Source organism: Carya illinoinensis, chromosome 3, assembly GCF_018687715.1.
Source record: "Carya illinoinensis cultivar Pawnee chromosome 3, C.illinoinensisPawnee_v1, whole genome shotgun sequence".
Lineage (NCBI taxonomy): Eukaryota > Viridiplantae > Streptophyta > Magnoliopsida > Fagales > Juglandaceae > Carya > Carya illinoinensis.
In genome coordinates, this window is record NC_056754.1 from 22,466,232 (window position 1) to 22,475,116 (window position 8,885).

Here is an 8,885-nt window from a genome sequence, read left to right on the forward strand (position 1 = left end):
TCTCATTTGAAGATCATTTGGTCAGTCAAATATTATGTAAACTATAGAAAAGTCATTCTAGGAGATAAACTGGAGAATATGTTATAGTTTGGAGTTTTTGACCAAGCTAATGGATAAATATTGGTCCGAAATTTTTATGGAGTATTTTTAACATGTATATATGACTATTGGTTGAGGATTTTTCCATGATTAAATGTTTTGATGAAAGATTTTCTTAGATTTAGAAACTTAGAAACTGGAAGAGGAAAAACAGTTTCTGTTTTGAGAAAGTTTAACTCTTTGGTGGTCTAAACTTATTCCAATGACTTTGATAATTTTATTGGAGGATCCTAAGCATCTTATATACATGTTATATTATTATTTTAAATATATTTGATGTTAGTTTCAAAGATATGAAATTTTATGTAAAGAGATATTCAAATAAGCCAAAGTGTGGATGTTCTTGGCTAAATTTATGTTTTGGTTAATTTTTAACCATGTGATCTTGAATTAGAACCTTATATATGTTTTAGGACATCTTTTTAAATCATGTGATGGTTTGGTTTGAAGATCACATATTTATAAGTCATAGATTAAAAGGTTGATCAAAACAAGTTGGAAACAAAAAGCAATAGAAATAGCATATGAGAATTTCGGCCCTATGGAGTTTTAATAGTCGTGATTAGTTTTAAATTTTTCTAAATTGATATATGAATTGAGGATAAAATTTACATGAGGCATGTAAATTTTGGTGACTTTTGGAGTTAGTATGCAAAATCCTTAAGTTATGGGTAAAACGGTCATTTTCCTATATACAGAGAGTAAAATAGAAATTTTACTCTTTAAGTTAGTATTTTCCATATTTTAATTTATTAGTGATTTAGTGCTAACTCTTAGAATCACTAATTACAGTTCCTCGTGATCGCGCTTAAGGTTTTATAAGAAACGCGGAAATTGAGGTAAGTTAGCTTTTAACTTACTAGCAGTCTATTGTGTATGTGTGCTAAGTAAAGGAACTACAGTGTATGTATATGTGTTATCATATATGTCATGCCATGCCAAGTTATCACGTAATTGTCTATTATACAGAATTTATTCTGTCATCAATTTTTATCTATTACATAATATATTCTGTTATGTATTACTGTACATTACAAGTACGTCATGCTAAGTACGCCATCTATTACATGTATGTCAAGTCATGTAATATTCACTGTTGCAAGTATTTCATGTTAAATATGTTGTCTATTATATGTTATGTCATGTTACGAAATGTTTCTATCTCAAGTTGGTCATGTATTTCAAGTTATGTTCAAGTCACATTATGTTACGTCAGGGTTTCAGTCCTTTCGTATTTCAGTCACGTTTCATCTTGATTACTTATGTATGGGGTCACAGCAATTGTGACGCATATACTACGTGAGACACAGCAATTGTGACACGTAGAATACATGGGGCTACAACAACTGTGGAGTATGTATTTAAGCAGTTAAAGAATAAGTTTCCGTATAATACATGGGGCCACAACGACTGTGGAGTATGTATTTACACGTAGAATACATGGGGTCACAACAACTGTGGAGTATGTATTTTTCATGTTAAGTCAAGTTTGTGTAGAATACATGGGGCCACAACAACTGTGGAGTATGTATTTACACGTAGAATACATGGGGCCACAACAACTATGGAGTATGTATTTTTCATGTTAAGTCAAGTTTGTGTAAAATACATGGGGCCACAACAACTATGGAGTATGTATTTACACGTAGAATACATGGGGCCACAACAACTGTGGAGTATGTATTTTTCATGTTAAGTCAAGTTTCAGAACAAGTTCATGATAAGTCAAGTTTCAGATCAAGTTCAGGTCAAGTCAAGTTCAGTTCATGTTTCAATTTAAGTTATGTCAATTATGCTATGTTGTATGCCAAGTTATGCTTTAATTACTTATGAATTTGATTATGCATTTATGCTTTTACTGTCATCCATGCATCATTAGCCTGTGTGGAAGTTTTTTGTTAACTTGCTGAGATTTGTAATCAAATCTCACTGTGGTAGCCCAACTACCATTCCCCCCGAATGGTAGATCTTGTTACAGGACCTGAAGGAGAATCAGGAACTGACCAACTAGACACAATTGACTGAGCGACGATGCGACGTCAATATTAATATAGTAGTTAACGTAAATTACTACTTGTATGATGGAGTTGCATCTCTAGTACTTTTTGAATCATAATCATTTTGGACTAGTGTTATAATCTTAGTTGTTCAATGAGTCTTTATATATCAAGTATGTTTTAAGCATTTGGGATATTTTCAATTTGGTGCACAGTATTGCTAAAGAAATAATTTATCCGCTGCGAATATTGCATAATGTTAGATGCATGTTAGGAACATTGCATCTTATATGTCATGAACGGGGGCAAGTAACTTTGTATTACATGTCTCGACGCTTCAAATGTACGTCCAATCCCAAACGGAATTTGGGGGCGTCACAATTTACCTCCCCCAGCCTACCTGTGTTATGCGAAGCGCACCATCACCATGACGGGAGGCCGGCCCCCAGGCTCGTAAGACTTCCCCAAGCCTACCATTGGAGGGGAAAGGGAAGAAACTTAGGAGGGAATCCCCGGCTAGGTCTGATTCTAACTAGGCGCCCATCCCTCCTAAGGGACAATCTTCGGTAGGGGTGCTCGTTCAATGGCCACATCACCAATAAAGGTGGTGTCTGTGGCACCTTCCCAGGTTGAGACAACCCCTGCTCCTCCCTAGGAGTAGGGCAGCGCAACCTTTCACCAGCGAGTCCTTGCCAACCATCCTATGGCCGACTTGAATCAACCAAAGGGGTTGGTGCTCCAACCCCACTGGGCAATGGAGGAGCCGTAGAGCTTTCACCTATCAAGTAATTCCTCGCCTCGCAATTCCTTGGAGTCCTTTGGGATTGCCCTCTGCACAAGTCGCTGGTCGTGCCCCCCTCAGCCGACGTCAAGTTCAAGGGGGTGCCTTTCTCTACACTCAAGGAGCATCTTTCTAGGGGGAGGATCTTCTTGACCAGGTGTCCATCCTAAATTACCCCATCTCCACTCTCTAGAGGTTGAGACTACGTCACCCGAGCTTGTTTTGGGTTGTGATACAGAAATCGAGAAGGAGATTGCGTGGGCCATGTCGTGGGCTGAGAAGGTAGTGGTTGATGCAATTGACACTGAAGCTTCAACGGCATCAATGGGGCCACCAAAGCTCCAACCGCTGTGTCGGGCATATGGGCTCCTCCGCTTTTTGTTCACACTGTCCTGCCTATGGCATCAGTGGAGACAAGCACTGGGGTTGGTGCTGTAGAGGGTAGAGAGGCCTTGGTAGCTTTGGTGTGCACTGATGCCCCTTTGACCTCCACCAAGGCCATCTTGACCTTCACGTCGAAGGGATCCAAAGTCAAGGAAGTTCCTGCAGGGCCAGAGGTGGGTCTAAAGGCCATGACTGGAGAGGGAGTTAAGACCGTGACCCCGCTCGTGGAGGAGTGTGACGTCACTCCATAGCTTGCTCTAACCGTGTCTATGCGTTAGCTTAGAGGCTACAGGGATTCTTCTCGGGGGTTAGCTATTTGCTATCTTTTGTTGCTTGCTTTACTGAACTCCCTTAGCATGTTTCCCTATTGGTCTAACTTAGATTTTCCATGATAGGGCATGAAGCAACTTGTGGCCTTTATCCTGGACGATCAGGAGGAGTTAGAGGGCAAGTCTCAGTTGACCCTACGTTGTGCCAAAGAAGATAGTGACTCAAGGAAGAATGGGAGGATACTTTTGTAAGGGTGCAATTCAACAGGTGAAGGAGGTAGAAGAGGGTTCTCCACCTTCGCCAATAAAAGGCTTGGCTCAAGGCTACCCTAGTGAGGTCCCAAGAGGAGGCCGTCTCACATCATCTCGAGGTCACACTCTCGGTGAAGGTGAGGGACAACCTTCAAGAGTCCTTTGATCACCAGTAAGAGGAGTTGGAGAAGCTCCAGGCCACGAAGGCAAAGCTAACCAAGTAGCACAAATCCTCTACTTGGTCCTATAAGCAACTCATGTAGAAGTTCAAGGAAGTCATGAAGTCCAATAAGAGGAAAATAGAATCTTTGAAGAAGCGATCCAAGAGCATAAAGGCATTGGAGTTTGAGAAGATTGAGGCTAGTCCGGCAATCGCTGCCCATGAGGAGACCAACCAGGACTTATGCTCTCGCCTCGACCACACTGAAGCAGCCCTCCTCTAGCTGCATCAGGAATTGTCACACTTTCATCCAATCTGTGACAACACATAGAACTACAACTATCTAAACGGCTTGGAAAGGATAAAGGGCCTTGTGCTCTCTAACCTTGGGAGCAATCTGCGAGAGTTGGACCCCTTGACTCTCGCTTCTGACTGTGCAGCCCTGAAGCATGGCACCCTAATAGGGAATGACCTAATCCCAAGAGTGCTCTCAGATGATTCCGTCGGTTGACCTTTTTGTTTTTCTTCTTTGTAAAGTCTTGTATGAAGACGTAACAATTTTCTTCCCTTTTGTAAAGGCTTTAATGATAAATGAGTAGGTATTTCCCTGTATGCAACAATTTGGTGTAATTTTCCCTTTTGTTTCTCTCTTCTCTCTCTCTCTCTCTCCCCTCAATTCGTTGCCTTTGCTCTAGTTTTCACAAACCAACCTGATGGGTCCACTAAGAACTTTGATCTCCTCGTTGGCCTAGTCTATGGGGACAGAGGTTAAGGCAAATCTGTGGGGACACATCACTTGGCTCCCCTTGCCCACCCCTTTTTAGGCTTGTTTCTTCTGCTTCCTTTTGCTTGTATCTAACGCACAAATTCTGTGCGCTACGAGTGGGCACATCAGGGGAGAGGTCAGTGTTGGCACCATAGGTTATTTGCCAATGACCTCTTTCTTTTTGTAGTTGAATAACCCCAACCACTCCAAGATTGGGCTTTCATCTCGCAGGGAAGGAGAGACTTACTATTAGCTACTTTAACTCTTACTTGGGGTTAGGCTAGAGATGGTTTCCCCTATGTAGAGCATGCACAAATGCAACTAGGTAGGTTGTGTAAGGATGTGATTGGGAAGACCCTTTGGGTGCTTAAGAGATAGGGTAGTTCCTAACCTTTCCTGCTTGTTAACCTTGTTAGAGGGTTAAACTCGACGTAGGTCTCCAGAGGAGGTCGAGCAGTGCACTTAGATTGAATCATCCTTCAGTAATGTCATGTAGTTGAGGGATTGATCCTGCACTTCACTGTGAGGTAGGTCGGGCTACCTTAAGGTAGGACCGACCTGTTGGTCCTCCAAGGGAAGGTAAGTTCAAGGTGTTTATCCATACTATGAGAGTCAAACCAGTTAGTGTAAATAATTTTTGACACCTGCTAACCTGATCAAGAAGCGTAGCATAGGTTCAAGGTGTTTTGTTGTTGGAGACAACGCTCTGGAGTTGTGTTGGGTAGTTCGAGGACTAAGCCAGCACTTTGTTGAGGGAATGGCAGGGGTGCCTTAGACCACAACCTTCCTTTTGGACCCCTTCATTTCCCCCCTCCCCAAGGAGGTAATTTGTTCGGGCAAATGGTCCACACTTTGCAGTGACGAGGACGAGGTAAGTTGTTCGAGTAACCAAGAGGTTGTACGTATTCTCCTTTATGGGGAAGGTCCCACCTGTTAACCCTTGTAGGGAGATATTCTGTTTGGGCAGTTTGGGATTGCACCCACTCCTACCTATTGACGTCATAGGGAAGGTAAGTGAAGGTCAGGCTAGTGTTATAATCACTCTTCGTCGTGGCGAAGGTTGAGGTAAGTTTTCAGACACTGTGAGGCTAGACTTGCTCTCCTCCATGGGGGAGGTCGGGCCACTGCTGATCCCACTTGTGGACCCTCACGAGGAGGTAGGTTGTTCAGAAAGTCTGAGTTTGGACCTATTCTTGCCTGTTGAAGCCCATGAGAAAGGTAAGTTATCAGGTAATTAAGGATTGGCCCGCACTTTGCCACGAGATGGATCAAGCAGCCTTAGGCATTACACCTATAATTTTGGTATCCTGAGGGGAATTTGATGTCGGATGGCTAAGTTATCATCCGCACTTTGCCGTGATAGTGATGGGGTAAGTTGTTCAGGCAGTCGAGGGACTGGACCTACTCTCTTCTGTGGGGAAGGTAGAGCCGCCATGGGGCCTGGTCCCACCAATTAACCCAGGCCAGGATGTAGTCTATTTGGGCAGTTTGGGACTAGACCCACTCCCACCCTGTCGAAGTCAAAGGAAAGGTAAGTGAGGATCCAGCTGGTGCTGAACCCACTGTTCATCTTGGCAAAAGTTGGGGTAAGTTATTTGGGCATCCATGAGATTGGACCCTCTCTCCTCGATGGGGGAGGTAGGGCCGTCACGTGGGCTAGTCCCTCTTATTGGCCTTCACAGAAAGGTAGTCTGTTCAGGCAGTTTGAAACTGGACTCTCTCCCATCTGTTGACACTCACGTGAAAGGTAAATTGTTGGGTGGCCGAGGGTCGGCCCACACTTGTCTGCGAAAGGGATAGATCAACTTGGGGCACTACACCTGTCCCTTTAGTGCCCTGCATAGAGGTAAGTAATTACTACGATTTTGCCAATAGAGATTTCCGTTGGTGGAGATTGGGAGTTTACACACTTTAATCCTAAAAAATCACACTTCCATTACATGAGTTTGCATTATCAACAAAGAAATGTAAACTAAAATTACAAAGTTTTTTAAAATAAAATGTCCGTAAAATTTTCCGCATTCCATGGGTGTGGCAGCCCACTCCCTCAGGAATCTCAAAGCCAGTGGGCACCAGGTGGTTGTTGGTGACAACCACGTAGGGGCCTTCCTACTGAGGACCCAACTTTTCCTCATCTCGAGTAATAGTTCCTGTTCACTTCAGCATGAGGTCCCCGACCTTGAACATCCTCCATTCCTTGATAGGCTCGACTGGCATAGTATACGAGGTTATATGGCCTCCACTCCTTATCTAGACTCCATCTTCATTTCATACCAAGGCCAATTAGGGTTGGTGAGGTACTTTTTGAGAGTGTCGAATGCCCAGTTGTACTCTTCATTCTAGTTTTAAGTCTTTCACAAAACTTTGAAGAATGGAAGGCACTTATCGGTGGACCTCAACACAAAATGATTAAAGGATGCTATTCGGCTTGTGAGCTTATGGACTTCATTTATTTTCCAAGGGGCGGGCATGTTGAGTATAGCTTCCACCTTCTCTGGGTTGGCCTCGATTCCTTACTCTAACACCATGAAGCCCATGAATTTCCCGAAACCCATGCTGAAATCACATTTATCCAAGTTTAGCTTCATCTGGTATTGCCTCAGCACCGGAAAGGCTTCTTGAAGGTCGTCCAAGTGTTGCTCGAGAGTTGCACTTTTGACCAATAGGTCATCCATGTAGACCTCCTTATTCCTCCCAATATATTTTTTAAACATGCGATTGACCAGCCATTGGTAGGTGGCCCTTGCATTCTTCAATATGAACGACATGGCTAAGTAGCAATATAGCCCCCGATTAGTGATGAATGACGTCTTCTCCTCGTCGTCTGGGTTCATGTGGATTTGGTTGTATCCGGAGTAGGTGTCCATGAAGCTCAGCATACAATGACCTGCCATTGAGTCGATGATTAGGCTGATTTGGGGAAGTAGGAAGTTGTCCTCTGGGTAGGCCTGGTTCAAGTCTTTGAAGTCCACGCGTATCCTCTGTTTATCGTTTGGCTTTTTTACCACCACCACGTTAGATTACCAGTCTAGGTAGCAGGCTTCTCATATGAATCCCATCGTAAGTAATCGGTCGATCTCTAAGGCGATGGCGGCGCTCTTCTCTGCGTTGAAACTCTTGCACTTTTGTCTTACTCCCTGGGCCCTTGGCGTCCACACTCAAGTGGTGTTGCATGATCTCTAGGTCAATTCCAGGCATGTCCGTATGACTTCAAGTGAAGACATCCTAGTGCTCCATGAGGAGCCGTTGCATGGTGTCCCTCATTTTGAGAGTCATCCCGGTGCTGATCCTGGTGATGGCTTCTGGGCAGCTCAGGTCCAACAGAACCAATGCATCCTCGTCCCAAATCTTCCCATCTAATGGGGTGCACTTGGGTGGGGTTGGGAGGATGTGCTACACGTCCTTTCTTTCTGAACGTTGGTTCACCCTCAAGCACTACCAGAGCCTAAACACTCGCTTGGGCCCATGTTGTCTCTCAGCTCATTGGTGGTCCCATCGAGCATCTCCTCCTCTTTCTCTTTTTGTTGTTCTGTTGCCATGATTTTTGCTTCCATGTTCATTGGTGCTACTTTCTTCTATCCCCGAGCCACCTAAGAACGACTTGTTGCTGGAGTACGAAGGACACGCAAAGTCTAAGAAGATCCCACAGACGGCACCATTGTTAACATAAGATTTCGCATGCATTTGGGTCATGCTCTCAACAACTCGAGTCTTCAGTCTTGGGCCTATGAACACAAAGAAAACACCATGTGATGATGGCCATGGTGGAGGCTTCTCTGATGCCAAAGTCAGTACCGTTTTAGAGTTTAGTGCAAGTGAATAAAGAGTTCAGAGAGACTTCTTCGTACATGTGGATTGCCTTTTATATGAGGTTGCTTGAGGCCAATCTCCCAAGTTGTGTGTCAGATACATATGTTACCTCAGGTCCTCAACTATCCCTTTGGTCAAAGTTTTTTAATGCAGTGTGGCCCTTTGGGGTGGCATAATAAATGAGGCGTGACTTCTTGTCCTTTTTACTCACTTGCACCTTTGTCCTTTTTACTCACTTGCAGGTGCTCTCCATCAGCTTCCTTCCGACTCATTTGTCAGGGGATCAAGGGCTCACAGTGTTTACCACCAGCCTGGCTGTACAAGCCCTCTGATGCCAAGCACCATTGGGGGAGGTCAAGACGACATG